General features: G+C 40.5%; 1 long non-coding RNA gene across 1 annotated transcript in view; it reads right to left on the bottom strand.

Moving 5' to 3' along the window:
- Positions 1-16,839, bottom strand: part of LOC147199826 (uncharacterized) — a 34,280-nt gene extending 17,441 nt beyond the window's left edge. Inside the window, exons 1-2 of the long non-coding RNA XR_015101806.1 lie at positions 16,683-16,839; positions 15,912-16,013 (exon numbers count right to left, since the gene is read on the bottom strand). This is a non-coding gene — a long non-coding RNA (uncharacterized LOC147199826). The remainder of the gene's footprint in view (positions 1-15,911; positions 16,014-16,682) is intronic.
- Positions 16,840-17,055: the final 216 nt, after the last annotated feature.

Raw genomic sequence — 17,055 nt, 5'->3', positions numbered from 1 at the left:
CTCAGTTTAGTTCTTGGTACTTCTAATAATGTCTGGTCCGCAGACCTGAGGCGCCGGGCAGGTGTGTAGGGGCGGATGAGCTCAGAGAGGTAAGGTGGCGCGAGATTATTCAGAGATTTGAAAACAAATTTTCATTAAATACACAAGCTGTAAACGTTACAAGTGCATCATGGGACTGCTGCCGCTTTAACTTGCGTCGATCTCGGGAGATGATTCCAAAAGTCCTCGGCTGCTCTGGGGCGAAATTCGAGCCAAATGTGCCGCCGGATAAACACAACCTCACTCTACACAAACGCACGCCCAGCCGCGCGTGCACGCACACACACACACACACACACACACTAACGTGAAGGGCACGGTGTTGTATGAAGTGTATCTATACGAGGTGGTGCGCCAGAGCCTCGAAGCCATGAGATGTGGCACACCTACAATTTTTTTTTTTTGCTTGCCTGTATCAAGCATTGGGTTTGTTTGTTTTGGGCTCATCTCAATTTTATGAGAGTGTGCAAATTATCCTCGCATGGGCTCACTTAAGTTAAGCAGAAGGTAAACAAAAACAGTGTCCCACTTAGAGTATGAAGTGAAAATGGGATGTATTGCAGTGATGGCTTCTGCGAGTTAGTTATTAGCAAGTTTGGTACCCTACTGTACTATATGCTATAGGCTGACTCTTTTTTTTTCCAAAAGTGGTCTTTGGAAGAAAAAAAAGGTGTCTTCATTTTTGTAGGAGTAATTTGTGTGTGTGTATGTGGTGCTGGAGGTGGTGGCGTATAGTTGAGTTGAGTTGTAAAGCCCTTTGTTACAGCTGCAGCTGTTGTGAAAGCGCGGTAAAAAAAATCTATTGTATTGAGGATAAAATACATTTTTCTAGAGAAACATCACCTTTTGGAGCAAAAACGTCATGTTTCTGGAGAATTCATACAAAGTATTTTTGTTTACCTGGATGAATGTATGTTTTCTCGCGATCATTTTGTTTCCTCACATAATGAGATAATCTTGAAAATGTAATCTTCTGAATCAATGTCATCTTTCTTGAGGGGGAAAAAACTGCATGTGAGAAAATAAGACAGACTTAAAAACAAACTTTGTGCGTGTGTGTGTGTGTGACTGCATGACACCTCCCCTCGCAAATACCACAACCGGACGACTTTTGTGAAAATGACAGCAACTAGCCAAGTGACATCTTCCTTTTTTCGAGGCTCCTGACCTTTATGTGGCGCTAGCGGGAACAAATACAGGATGCCAAAGAGTCGCTGTCAGCATCGGCGCCGAAGCACACGTAATGGCGATTGACATGCTTAACTGACTTTTTTTTTCTTTCGCCTTTTACCTCCACTCATCCTTGGTCATGCTTTAGAAAAACAAAACGACACACATGCAAAAAAAACCAAAAATGGCGAGCATGCACTTATGGAGTGTCAGTGTCTCCTTCTACACTGACATTGCTTTGCTGACTCACAACATCAATAACGTTGCGGGACATAAGTGCTAGTGACGAGCGGCGTAGCGTGTTGGGTGTGACATGAGAGTGGAAGTGGGGCACTCCGAGGATGAACAGCGGCCGCCCTTGACCCTCATCGTGTGAATTAGAAGACGCGAAGCCCAATCTCATGTGACCATTGTTCATTGTTTGTCTTCGCTCGCACACCAATGCTATTGTTAACCTTGGAAATACAAAACAAAACAGGGATTGGGATTTGGAATACATTTTAGAGGGTATTTTATTTATTAATTTATTTCTGTTCGAACCGATATGATATATATATATATATATTTTTTTTTAAGGCCGATTCTGATGGTGGGCAGAATGAAATTCCGATAACCGATTAATTAGACGATTAATGAAAAAATATCTACATTGAATAAAGTCATGTCCATTAACACTTACGGCAATAAAGATATGAATTAAAAGCAGAAAAATTCTGTTTTACCATACTTTGTCATTTAGTATTTGTTAAATTTTACAATCGAGAAAAATCGTTCCATTTCAGCTTAGTTTTTAGTCCACTAGCTTTATGCTAATGCTGAACATTGAATTGCTGTTGATTGTGTTTTTTGGAAAAAAGGGGTTGATTTTTTTTTTCAGAATAAATGTATTTGTATAAGAAATTTATTTAAATAAAACCAATAGCAAATTTGCATCTCTAAGCTAATTTTATTTTTAGAAAAAGATCCAATGTTTTCTCTTTTTGAATAGAAATGTTTATTTTTTTGAGGAAAAAAAATAATGCTGCGACTAGCGATCATTTCCATTGGGATTAATCAGTTGATTATTTTTCAGATGAATACAGTCTAAGTTGATTCGATAGGTTTTATCCATAAAACTTGAAACTATACAGTTTACAAATTTTCAACATATTTTGTCATAATCTTGCACTTTATTTTTAATTCTGATATATTGTCAAGCCCATTTTTTAATGGGCTTGACAATATATCAAGGCTCCCCCCCAATCTTAAAACCACTCCGATTTTCAGACCTCTTTGTGCATTATCTCCAAGGTGACAGATGTTTCCCCCCCTCCACTCTTTTACAATGACGACTTATCTCCAAGGTGACGGATGTTTTCTCAGACGACGGCGAGAAAAACCGAGAGTTGTTTCAACCCCCCTAACGGGGTCATGCTGAGTTCCAGTGATAACGCTGAGCTCGCAAGTGGTACAATGATCGCAGTCAGTGCCAGGAGAAAGAGGCACATTTGTTATGCTGAAAACAAACACGAGTACCAGAAAGATGTTGTCTGCGTGAGCTGAACACTACAAGCGAAATATAGTTCTCACATAACTGGATTTAAAAACGCAAAACAAAACTAAACTTAATGGCGGAGTTAAGTTTTCAAGCCACCGCGCCCGAGGAAGAACAACCAATTAGAAAGAGAAGGCGTGGCAGGCCAAGTGTCAATCATTAGTCCCCCTGATCTTTGCTTTTTGTGTTTGCTCACAATTTAGCATAAAAGTAGCAAACAGAAATGACAGGGAATTAGCGACACTTTTGCTCAACAAGTATTTTTATCACCTCTTGGATTTTTAAATGATGGCACATTCCAAAAATAGCGCTTTAAACCGTAAATTTGAGTGTTTAGTAACCCTCGCGCTACCTAGCAGCAGCAGCTAACCTTGTATGTAGTGCTAATGCTAGTAATCAAATGGAACGAACAAGAATTCAGCAGTTTCGGTTGCACTTCGCATCGATTATAAACTAAAGCAGGACGGAAAGGTGCGCTGCATGTGGAGGTCGGTACAGAATGGATGTCTTGGCTTATCTCAGCTCATCACTGAGGATAAGGAAGATATGACTGACAGGTATGATATTGAATGTCTAAAATGCGTTGCTGTTGCTATGTTGGTTTCCTAATATAAGTTAGAGTAAGCATCAAGCTTGAGGCCCAAAGGCACAAAGCTATTGACTTTCGTTTTATATTTAGTAGTGACTCATAAAACTGACGGCAGCCTTCTCATTTGTGTGCAGTGTCCGTAATTAGGTGGGGGATTAATTATTAATGGTGCCATTAAGCCCTCCCTTTGGGCTTGATTGACACCACCGGGCGGGAGGGGGGGGGGGACCATTCTTGGAGAAAAAAAAATGCAGCTTGACCTTGACATAAGCACCAACGCTAACCGATGTCTACTTCCTGTATGGGATTAGCTTTGTGTTAATGAGCTGCCGCCGTCTCCTCGTTTTGTGTCTTTCTTTTTCCAAAACGACCCCCCCCCCCCCCAAACCCTCACCGCAAGTCTTTACCCAGAATCCCCTGCTGTTATCCAGTTATAGTGCATTAAATTAATACTCCTCAACTGTCTGACCCCGAATGTTCCGGTCCGCCTTTGCTTCTTGACCGCATTCATTTGTTTCACAAGAAGGCCACTCCTATTAGCCCAAAAGTGTCCTTTCATGCTAATAAAAACAAAAAATGCCATTCAACACACACTGGACTTCATTCCTAACATTGTTTTTTTTGTTCGCCCCCTTTTCGCTGCTGGGAAAACGGAACCACGCAGACAATTGGGGAAGGGCAGCAGCGATGACGTAACTTCCTGGGTGCTTATGATCAGATTTTTTTTTTTTAATTAGTTTTGAAAAAGCAAAATACTCGTGATGAAAAGCATTCACGACTTATTTAAAATTCAATGAGTCATCTCAGCTAAAGGGAAAAGTAATTTTTGGAAAGGTTTTCTCCGGGTACTCCAGTTTCCTCCCACATTCTGAAAACATGCAGCAAAAATAAATAAATACATACATATTTTTTTTTAAATCTGAATTTTAGGGAAATGTCATACATTTTACCAAAGAGAATTAGTTCAAAAATCATTTATTTTTTCGGAATTTCTAAAACTATTTTATCAAAATGCGGAAAGACCTATATTAGCTGAGTGTAGGTTCCCCCCCCCCCATATTTTTATCTTGTTTAAGTTTACCAATTTTAATATTTATACATAATAAAGATATATTTTTAAAAATTAATTTTGAAGGAGAAAAATGTTCTTTTTTCTCTCCCCCCCCCCCCCCCCCCGTATATATATTTTTTGTCTTCTGACAGATGACCTCTCAGCCATCGATCCCACTTCTGTTAACGTAGCGTCAATGCGGAGAGAGGTAATCAACTTCTTCGTTAGCATAACCCGCAGGGAAAACAACATTTCAAGGAGGGAAAAAGAGTAATGCCAACTATCCGCCAAACACTAATGGAATTGTTTGCGCGCGGTGAAAAGCGGACGGCACCATTTGGCGAGGTCAGCGTGCTTGGCACTTAAGCAACAACCTTTTTTTTTTTTCCTCCGCCACAATCACATAAAGTAAAACGTTGGCTCAGTCGACAGGGGACAAAAATATCGGCGGAACGGACATAAATTCGAATGGGGAGTTAAATGACGAATTATGCATCATAAAGGGGGGGAAAAAAACAAAAAAACAATGAACCTTGCTCAGTTTATTAATAATTCGATGGACATGTGAGAAAAGTGCGCACTTTCAGGACAGCCAAGGTTGTTGTTAAAGTAAAATTGTGCTCTGATTGATGCTGAAAATGAGTGATTTTATCTAAGGCAAATTCATTCTTAGGAAAAAAAGCCAAATAAAAAATATATCAAATTTTCTTTTCTAACTAAAATACAATGGTACCTCTCTTTATGAAATTAATTGGTTCTGAAAGAATTCTTTTGGCTAGAAAATGTAAGTAGAGACGCATTTTTCTGTTGAGGCGTTTCGTAACTTGAAAATGTCATATAAAGACACGTTCTAGAAAATATTTTTAAAATTCGGAATCCTTCCATTATTGATACTTTCAACCGCCCCCCAAAACCTGTATGACCTATTTTCTAATGTCAATTTTGACAACAGTTTATATTTTTCATTGTATTTGGTGTCTCCTTTTTAGCGATTGCCAGAGAGAAGAAGAAGAAGAAGCAGAAGCAGCAGCAGCATCATGTAGGTCATCTTCCGGTGGACCATCCTCCTCCCACGCACAGGCGCGCACAGCGGCTGCGTCTTAGCGCCGTCAGACGAGGATTAGCGCTTTGAAAGGCCGAGGCGTGGGAACGGCTTGGAAAAAGGGAGGAAAATGACATGAGCGGGGAAACAAAAGGGCCGGCAAACTCCGATCGGCTCCTTCAATCAACTCCCACGCGCTCAAAGTCACAATGTTTGGAGGACCTTCCTTCGCCTGACCGCGCTTGGTTTCAAACTACATCAACGGCAAGCCGATCGCTGCTACGGCTGCGTGGTCTGACGAGACCGCCGGACACAACATTAGGCACGCCGAAACACTGAGATCCAATACAAGAGCGGTTCGGATTGACGTCGCCACTTCTGACACCGACTTTTCACAAAACTCCGTTTAAATGTGAGGTCTTTTTTTGATGGACTTTTTTGGGGTGGTGATGATTAATTGACCTATTTTCGCAACGGACTTTTGTTGACATGTGGATGACTTGGAACTTGACTCGTCAAGATTGGCCTTGGACCACAGGACCCCCGGCCGGGGCTGACACCGACTTTTCCATAGAAATTGAGTAAAAATGACTTGATGCCTTAGGAAAGTCTGGTTAGCAGAATGCTAACAAACAATGCAAAATGCCATTGAACTGCTAACCGTTAGCCACAGCTGTCTGAATGCACAATTACTCATCTTATAAAAACTAACTCAGTCCACAAGACCCTGCTAATAAGTCTTACATTTTTGGGCAATGCCAACTAAGATGAGGATCCCACTTCTGACATATTTTTCACAGATTTATCAGACTTTCCACACATTGATTGTATGTCTTTGCTCAAAAAAAAAAAATACATTTGCTTTTTATTTGGCTTTGTGCCACCTCAACTAATGATCCGCTTTCTGAACGCCAGCTTTATTCAAGCTTTTTGCCAACGCCATCTGAGAGGAGGATCCCACTTCTGACACAAATTTTCACCAAACTCCGAATCTCGTCTCCAGGTCACTTTTTCATGATGTCATGCATTCCCCGGAAGCGAAAGCTGACAGACTGCCTTGAGAAAAAGAAAAAGATCGAATTTTCCATCCATCCGTGAACATGATTCCTCCAATTTCCACTTCTTGGTGGGGATGGGGGTGAGGAGAAGCGGCGTCCAATTTGTCTTTTCTTGTTTGTATTTCGACTTGTTTATCCACGGCGGGAGCGGGCATCGCTGACAAATAGCCCGACCCGAATGCGGGGAAAATCTCCCAACTTTTTTCCCGCGGTTGGCCTTCTCATCCATCACATGCGACGGATATCCTGCGATCCAATCACTTCCACCTGCTTTTCCCATGCTCTCTCTTTTCTATTTCTCACTCTCTTTGTCGTCCTCTTGAGGATTTGGTGACCTAATTCTCCATGCTATCAAAGCTTCTCCTTTTTTTAACCATCTGCTGTAACGATACACAATGTGGACTTTTAACTCCTCGCACTTTTGGAAAATAATCCCTGCTTTTGATACCGTGCCTTCGCCAAATGTTCCGGTCCAATATGGCACAAGTAACGTTGGGATTTATCTTCTGGGTCCCATTCAGCATCCGCGTAAAATTTTTCTTTCAGCTATTTTTTTTTTCTCCCAGCCAGTCATTTTTTGCGGGAGGGGGTGTCACATTTTTCTAATTTGATATTTGACCTTAGGCTTGTTAACTTCATTTTAACGTAAATGAAATGAACAATTCTGTCATTGTAATAAAAAATGCAGAATTTTGATGGTTACTATTGTACTTTTTACAGCGGCGGCTTGAGATGGACAGTAAACCCTCCCTCGACACCTCAAAAAATGGATTTTTTTGGACAGCATTATTGTGGGTGTAATACCACTTTTTATCACTAGATGGCAGCACACTATTTAGCAAGCGACTATATTTCAAACACCAACAGAGGAAAAATTAAGACTGTTGCGCTGCAGCGAATGGTTATTTTAATAATCGATTCATCTGTAGATGTGTTTGTCATTTAATCGATGTTAGGATTAAAAAACGGTTTATTGTCCACCCGTTTGAAAGACAGGACATTATTCCATATTAACAGTGCGGAAAACTTAAATTAGCGAGTGATGTTTACTTATTTATTTATTTATTTTTTCAATCAGTGTGCAGTTGGGTAACTTGGACATCGATGAACATGGACATCTCCGTCTTGTACGCATTCTTTCCTGCCGGCTTGCACAAATGGCTACGCGAGTGGATAGATAAATAATTACATGACAGTGAATAATCAGAGCTATAAGTATGGAAAAAAAAAAAGCAAAAAGTGAATCGAGATTGAGCAAGGGACGACATGTATGGTGACAACGTATAGACAGTGAGAGATTTATTATTATTATTATTATTATTTATTTATTTGCAATTTAAATGTATTGGTAGCATGTTCTTAACATTCCGTCTCTTGGTTTGGCAAATGTTTTGGCGTAACTTCACCATTGGTCAAACAAATTAAAAAAATCTACTTTCAACAGAGGGCGGCCCGGTAGTCCAGTGGTTAGCACGTCGACTTCACAGTGCAGAGGTACCGGGTTCAATTCCAGCTCCGGCCTCCCTGTGTGGAGTTTGCATGTTCTCCCCGGGCCTGCGTGGGTTTTCTCCGGGTACTCGGTAAAAAAAAACATGCATGGCAGGCTGATTGGACGCTCTAAATTGTCCCTAGGTGTGAATGTGAGCGTGGATGGTTGTTCGTCTCTGTGTGCCCTGCGATTGGCTGGCAACCGATTCAGGGTGTCCCCCGCCTACTGCCCAAAGACAGCTGGGATAGGCTCCAGCACCCCCTGCGACCCTAGTGAGGATCAAGCGGTTCAGAAAATGGATGGATGGAGGGATACTTTCAACAGACGTTCCCGGTGGATTTTTTTTTTTTTTTTTTTATATATACGAGGACATTTCACAATGAGGGCTCTTGTTTAGTACAGAGAAGTCGTTTTTCAAACAAGCAAGGCCAATAAACAGGCAGCAATCAAAATAACCACAAGGAGGATAATAGTCTCATGGCCCAGGTTCTCGACTTTAGCGAGGAAAAGTGGGCCCGGGACACCTGGAAGAGGGAAGGCATCGAGTGCAATTCAAGAAAGCATTTCACATCACATTTTGTTCCTTTGTGGAAGGGCCCTCAGGAGCCTTTGTCCGGCTTATATGGTCAGATTGGACAGCGAAGGCCGACAGCATCCGCAAGCCGCAATTACGCTGAAAAGCGGCTGAGGGGGAGCGCGGGAAGGCGGCGAAGGTCGGAGAGTCAGGTAAAAGGGGCTAAAAAGTGGATCCGGCATCTGCCGTCGGCCTCGTTAGCGCTAACGAGGTCTTCGGAGCCGCGAGGTGGATTTCACGTTTAGCCGATGCAGAGGAAATGAATGGCGTGTTCGTGACAGACGAAAAAAAGCACTAGATGGCTTTACGACAGACGTTTAACGCAATCCAATCCAAAAGTGTCTTTGATGTGAACAAAAACAAGTATTTTTACATCACTAATGCTGGGTGTTTGCCGAACTACTTTTCACAGTCTCAGGAAGGAAGTACATACTAAAAATGTTTACAAAAATGTAATGGAGGTTCCTTCAAGGGGTGTCTTTAATGTTTGCATCTGAAGTTATATCCGTTAAAGACGCCATTGGTGTTGACATTTCCCCCCAAAATTTATATTAGATCAATTCAAGCTTTGTGTGATGGCTACAAAAAACAGCACCTTAGGTTATCTTTGATGAGTCGAAAAACTGCGTGTCTTTGAAAATGCATGCTCCTGAATATTAAATTGTCATGTTTGTAAAAAGGGGTTTCTCTAAACCAGCGGTGTCAAACATACGGCCCGCGGGCCGGAACCGGCCCGCAAGGAGGTTCAATCAGGCCCGCAGGATAATTTAAAAGTGGGAAAAAAATGCATAAAAGACACAGAATTAATATTTTTAATAAGGTGCAATTCATTGAGTATCCGCTAGGGGACACTGTTTTGATCAGAGAAGAAGACAACAGCAGCCTCAGTCCGTCACTGAGACAGACCCATGACAGCAGACGCTATCAATAGCACTCTCACATTTACACATTTAATAGCACTCTCCTTAGTTTGTAAGGTGTAGGCAGGGATTACATTTAGATTTTATATGCACGTGTAAATGGTTTAAAACTTCTTTTCTTTATAAATCTCATTTAATCTTAACGTGCATTACTATATTTTTCAAAACCAATTAATTGTTAAGGTTTGTACAATCAGTGGGATCAGTTGCAATGCATATATGTGAATGATAAAAGAAAATTGCCGAAGGAAATGTAAGGTGCTTCATGAAATGTTTTGTAAAAGATACGTTCATTAAATTTCAACATGTTCCTAATGTTCTTGTGCTTCTTTATACCAAAACAAAGGTTAGACATATTGTTTTGGTTATTTATAGCAAAGTATGGTATCATTTTAATGGTCCGGCCCACTTGACATCTACCGAGGCCGTATGTGGCCCACCATGTGAAATGAGTTTGACACCCCTGCTCTAAACAGTTGCTGTTTACCAAAAAAAGTATGTGAAGTTTCTTTGAAGCGGTGTCTGATGTGATGGAAAAATATCACAATTTAAAGGCGCTAAACTGCCTTTGACATTTGGCAAAAGGAATGTGATCGTGTTAGTGGTCTGTCGCATGTATTTAAATGTTGGTCGCGTAGGAACAAGCTCACGCTTGCTTAATTGAAGACTGAAACGTTTTTTTTATGTTTACCTAAATACGTAGATTTGGTTCATTGAAGTGTCTTTGATGATTACAAAACGCGTACCGTTGGTTTCCTGATAACTTTAGGAAACAATGCGTTTTGTGTAAAAATAAAAATAAAAATAAAAAAGCACATTAGTATCGTTGACTAAATTATCGTTTACATACATTAGCGTCTTTGATGTTTGCCAAACACATGTATTAGGTTGGTTTGATTAACTTCTTTCTGTCTTTAAGAGGCTGTTCAAATTACCTTGCAAGCCAGCGCTTGCAGAGCCACCCGTTTTATGAATGCCAGCCGTTATTTGCACTTAACAGCCTTGACGTCTCTCAAGGTATAGCTCATTAACTCGTAATTAACTTATCACCCTTTGAAAATGAGGGAGAGAGGGGAAAAAAAAAAGGGAATAGGGAAAGGAATCAAAAAGAGGTCGGGCGACGTCGTCCCCCCGGTTGCGCCGGCTTCCCTCGGCGCGCTAATGAGTGCGTAATTAGAGTCGCCGTATAAATGCCACGCTGGCCTCGGGGATCGCCAACACTGGTGTGAACTATAGCGTGCTTAGATGGCGCAGAACGCTTCACCGGCATCTTTATGACGAGAGGTGGTTAATGTCGTACATGTCGACATTCGTTTCGTGTCGAAGGTCATGAACAGTAGTGTGTATGTTTTACAGCCTTTGACGACGCTAACGTACAAGTTTTTGGTTTTTTTTAACTTCAATAAGTGTCTTTGATGTTTACAAAACGTGTTAGGTTTACCGAAGAATAAAAACCGCATGTTCGGCTCAGTGAGGCCCGCACTGAATATTCAGCCAAACCACAAAGCAATGAATAGGTGTCTTTGAGGTACACAAAACATGTACATAAATGTGTCTGACGTTTACAAACCACGCAGTTAGCTTTTGCGAAAAAGTCTCTCTGGTGTACATGTTAGGTTTGCTGCTGACATGTTAGATGTTTACAAAAAAAAAAAAAAAAAAAATGCATTCGGTCAGTTGAAGTGTCTTTGATGTCGGCAAAAATATACAAGTTGAGTTTCCAAGAAGAAGAAGACTGAATTGTTGTTGATGTATTCGGTTCATTGATGCACATTAGGTACCTCTTTGACATATACCAAAAGGTGTACATTGGATGTGACCAAAAAACAAAAAAAAGACGTACGGACACACCCACACATCCTCAAGCACACGAAGCTGAACTGCGAGCGGAGAAAACCAGCGGAAAGATTGGAGTGGCCGGCATCTCATCTCATCGGCTGCCAGTCGCTATTCCAAAGTCGACGCGCGGGAAGGAAATGGTGATCCATCATGTCGTTGCCACCCTGCCCTCCTCCAAAATCCAAACCCCGGGAGACCACCAAACACCTGTCTCCGCACTCGCAAAGCCGCCCAGCGCGGAAATTACACCAGCGGAACGCAGTCATGTTCAAGCGAGTGTTACCGTAGAAGACACGTTCACGCTTCTTCGTGTGTGTGTGTGTGTGTAAGAAGTTTGTCGAATGTTCACAAAAACAAAACAAAGCATTTATTCATTGAAGTGTTTTTGATGCTTAAAGAAAAAATGTTTCATTGAAGAGTCCAAAAAAGCAGGGTGAAACTGTCTTTGATGTTTACAAACAAGCACGTCGGTTTCATTTAAGAGAAGTCTGAACTGTCAGTTCAATTTTTTTTTTCATGAGGCAGATTCAAAAAGAGTCTTTGATCTTTACTAAAAGCAACACCACAGCGTTTGTCGCCAAGCTGACCGATGTCTCCGCACACACACACACACACACAGAGTGTCTGAGCTTGTTATGTGCTTGTTTTGCGTTCTTTTCCTCCCAACAACACAAAAAAACCCCAACTGTCCTGTTTTTTTTATCCCAAGACCACAATTAGCGCTTAGCCTGCCGTGACCGTTTTCTCTTTCTTTTTCTTCTTGTTCTTCAGGTTAAACTTTGCTCGAGAAAAACAAGGAACCTTTTCCAAAATGGGTGTTTATGTTGTTCCGGAAAAAAGTCACGATCAAACCTCAAAGCCTGGCTGATTCTATTTTGAGTGTGTTGATACTTTTAGCTCAAGAATGAAGATCAAAGATGCTGGATGAAGGCTCTGACGATCTAATGATGATTTTTAAAATTTTTTAATTGTTGACAGCTTTTTATTCGTGTCTTTGAAAGCAAAAAATAAATAAAACCCCACTGGGTGTGGATACGCAGGGTGACTCAGTAGTGCAATCGGTGGAAAACCTTTGTGACCATCTGACGCGACGTTTGTTTCTAAGCATTTTTGTTTTTTGCTCGTTGCTCGGAAAATGTGCATAACAAAAAAAGTTACAGGCCACAAACTGTAGCAACACATGGCGACACATTACGAAGACATATGTTCTTTATCCTCTGCCAAGAAAGGACTTAATGACATCAGGTCCATGTTCTATCATCATAGCTATGTGTAGTATTTCTGTCGGCGTTTTACTACAATCTGTTGGCCGATAAATGATGCCCAATGAATTAATCCATGAAATAATGATGCACATTTTTTTCAATTTTTCTTATTAAAAAGATTAAAATAATTGTTGGTGTTTTGTTGCAAAGCTGTAAGCGATTAATGACATTTTTGGGTCATTTCAATAGGGGAAAACGATTTCCTGGCAACTCAATCCCATGAACGCGTCATTTCTTGCAGCATTATTTGGAATATTTCGCCTCCATTTCATCATCGGCCACATCATTCGCATGGGAATTTTTTTTCCGCCCTCCCTGGGACTCGTTTACTGGCCTTCATTAGGTTTTTTTTTTTTTTTTGACGAGACTCCTTATTTATTTATATTTGTTTCAATCCCGCTGCAATCACCGACTTGGGAAAAAAATGGAGAAAAAAAGTGCTGTTTTTGCGGCTGGAGCGTGCATCGCTAATGTCCGCTGGGCCGACGATATTCTAATTCTGACCCACTTGTGTGTGCGTGGCTGTGTGCGCGCGTGCGGGTAAGGCTGAGGATGTTGCCTGTTATGAATATCCACATCGAAAAAGATGAGCTTGACTGCAGAATTATGAGAAAAAAAAAGATCATTTGACTAATGATGAAGACGCGGATGATGCAGCTGACGTCATCAGGCTCTCGAGGGAAGCTCCTCCATTCATCTCTGATTACTCGTCATTGACAAAGAGGCTTTTCTTCCATTCATGCACGTGGGAATTATCGGATAGAAAAAGGGTTGGATGATGGCAAAGAGCAGGTGAAAAAAAAAAAATTGCTCAGTCAGCAGTGACGTGAAACAGGGTTGCCACATTCTTTAAATGTGAAGACAAGTTCACCATTACTGTTTAAATCCGGAATTTAATGAGCAAAAAAAAAAAAAAAAAAAAGTTGGACTGTTGTGATGAAAGAAAGAAGTCATGTGGGGAAAAAAAAGGAAGAAGAGTAATTCCTTAATATTTTTTTTTAAAGGTTCTACTATTATAAAACAGTATTAAAAAAAAGATGGTCAAAGAGTCATGTGGAAAAAAATGAAGAAAAAAGGTTATTGCTTACTTAAAAAGTTCGACCGTTTGTTACAAGACCAAAATGTTGAAAAGCAGGGGTCAAAAGTCCCATTTTTCTTTATTCCAAATGAGCAATTATTATTATCAATAGTAGAACTCGTAGGAATCATACTAATAGGTTAGGGGGCAGAATTAATCATGCCCCACACGTTCTCCCTAGCAACAAGCGACCTTGCTGGTAATCCAGTGAAACTAATTCAATTTTCAGGTTTTGATCATCCCCGCACCCTCGCCCGGCCCCATCTTCACCACATGTTCTACGATACCCCAATTTAACGACAAAACAAGTGACAAACAACGAACGGCGTCACTTAATGTGATTAATGCGCGGGGGAGTAACCTTGAAAGTGATTTCATGAGGCATTTTGCCAGCAAGGTGTCTTTTCCAGGCACACTGCGCTCTCTCTCTTTGCCTTTGCCTTGGCCCCATGTCCACTTTGAATATTCATTGACAGACGCTCACCGCATTCATTTGTCATGATGGTTATCATATGGCCAGGATGCTTTCATGTGCGCGGCTTCAACAGTTGGCGGATGAATGCGCGATTGACTCGTCTGTGATGCAATATTCAGCGATAGAGCTGGAGGACGCTGTAAGAGACACGCAATGACAAATGGAGATTTTCAATGCTATTTTTTTTCCATCTTCTCCAGCCCTGATTAAGATATTTGCGAGTGCAGTAATTTATCAGTGGCTGGGTGTGTTTTCCACTTCAGCCTGATCAAACGACACTTTCAAATAAATAAACAAACAAAATACAATAATAATACGTAAAAAATATAGTACTTTTTTTTTTCAGCATACAGTCAAGTTTTGCTGTATGATATATAAACTGTATCTTCTATACAAAAATCGACATGTATTTAATGGTCACTGAAAAGTATTTGAAACAATTGTGTTTAAAATAAAAGCAAATTTTCAAATTCACCCCCTTTATCATCTAACCCCGCCGCTTCTATGACTCCGCCCCCACGAGCGCCAGTCCTTTCCCAGCCCCCCTGCGGAGTCCCCGCCGAGCGCAAAGAATGAGGCTGAAGAAAGGGATGCGGCAGGTGTCGCGCTGCATACGGAATGGTTTGGCGGTGCGTGATTATCCTTTGCGGGGCAAAGGGGAGGCATTTCGAGAAGTGAAGATCATTAGCGAGGGCCAAAGTCAAAGCTTCAGCAAGGTTAAAGCACGTTGGGATTCTGAGTCGGTGTTCCCGTACGCGGAATAAGAATCATTTGCAGTCCTTTTACACTTCCAACTGATGAACTAAATGTAATGCATGAAAAGGGATTTTTCTGCCCTGTTGAAATTCACAGGATAAATGGAGTGAATGGGATGTTCGATATCACTTAATTTCAACTCAACTTTATTTATATACAGTCGCACTGAACAATACCAGGACGAGAAGTCACTCTTGGGTACTCACCAATTAGTGATAGTTTCATTTTTTTTTTCTTCCAAAAACTGATATTGGCTCATTTGGATGTATTTACTTGTCATAAGACATGTTTGTCGATTCATACACTTCGTCCCTTTTAAAAATAAAGACATTAAAATTTGGAGCCAATAGAATGGAAAAGAGTGTCTCGATAAATAAATAAATGAAACCTCTTACCTTTGTTGAAATGCCATTGAGTGTGTTTGATAAAATAACCTTTCGAAACTTGCAAGATGTTTTGGGGTTTTCTTTTAGACATACAGTGAATAGAATTTTTTTCTTTAATCTAACAAAAAGTCAAAGGAGCGCCCAGGGACCTCAGCATGTCTTAACTTAAAGGAAAACCGAAACAAGTGCAGTCAATAGCTCCATTAAGTTTTCCAACATTTCAGCGCAACTAGAATGTTCAACATTCACTTGTTTGTTTGGGTTTTTTTTTACAATCTCACAACATATACTCACTTGTCACCGGAATTTATTTCCAGTAATTGGGTTTGGGCTTTCAAGTAGATGCGACATTAAATTGAGATTGTTAATTTCAGTATAGCAAATAAAATAATTATACATTTAGGTTCATGGTTAATATACAGTATATTTATATACATATATATGTATCCCTGTTACCATCGCAAAAATGGGGAATATTTATTCATGTAAAAAATTCAGTTTCAGAATTTACAACTCTTCACACTGCTATCCTGTTATAAATCATTCTATGAACTATAAAAACGCACATTATAATCACAAATTTACTGATGTTTAATCCCACTCAGTTTGACTGTGTGTGGAGAGTGAACATGTCAATTCGACTCACTTGTAGAATTCACCAAAGCAGTTGTTTTCCTGGTTGATGCAAAGATGAATGTTGCACTTTGCACATTTGTACACAGTCTGGCCCTCAACGCTGGATGAAGACCTTGAAAAAAAGAAATGACTTTAAAAGAGAGCAGACATTCTTATCGCTTCAATGTGTACAGGTTATTTCATCCAAAACTGTCACAAACAAGCTGAAATTTTACAAACTTATTTTCACCTGCTTTGGGAGTGGATTACTCGTTACTGTCCCAATTACCACTGAGACAGCTACATTCATTTTTAGTTCCACATAAAGACAAAAATGAAATTAAGATATATTTGTAACGCAACACATTTTTGTAATGCTTGTAGTTATTGTTTCAAAAAAAAAACACATGAGTGTTGAAAGCTCTCGAGAAACAGCATCGTGCGAAAAAAAAGCCCTTGTGGTTAACTGTAGTGAATTAGCGTCAAACCGAAGGAGTCAAATATCTTGAGAAATACTTATACGGCGGTGTAGTACGAGTCGAGTTTAAAGTCCGGGAAAGGATCCCATCTGACTGGAAACTAGAGAAACAAGTGCTTGCAAAAGCTTCCTACGTATGTGTTTGTAATAACTCGACCAGCAGTAGAGGAATACAGACGGCTATTTTTGCCTGCGGTTGGAGTGGAAGTATGAATCAATTACATGAATCAACGAAATGACGTTTAGTTTGAATTTGAACAGCTATTGGTGAGCTAAACTGTCAAGCTAATCGAGCTATCTTGACAGTTCATACTGTTAGCTTACCTGCAGCTGATAAATGAAGCTCGACGTCGTAGATGTTGTGTCACTTTCGAGTTTCAAACATTGCATGTCGCTGTTGTCTTTTCCCTCATTTCATCAAGAAGATAAATCTTCAGTCCAAATGTATCCATTTTTTTAAACTTCCCCGTGACACTCACTCAACATGGCACGCTCAGCCCTTGTTTCAGAGCGTACCCTGCTGGTGACAGGTGTATGATATGCATGACAGAAAAAAACGTTCCCGAATGAAAAAAAAAAACAAAACAAGCAGAGGCACATTATACAAAATAACATTTCAAATGTACACAGAAAAACCTGTCAACTCGTGTAGCTCAAGTCAGAGTCAGGACGAGTCTTTCCATTTTTAGCAAGCAAT

The sequence above is a fragment of the Hippocampus guttulatus genome, chromosome 9 (assembly GCF_054856545.1).
Source record: "Hippocampus guttulatus isolate MCC_2025c chromosome 9, RoL_Hgut_1.0, whole genome shotgun sequence".
Lineage (NCBI taxonomy): Eukaryota > Metazoa > Chordata > Actinopteri > Syngnathiformes > Syngnathidae > Hippocampus > Hippocampus guttulatus.
This window is presented reverse-complemented; position numbering and strand designations above follow the sequence as displayed.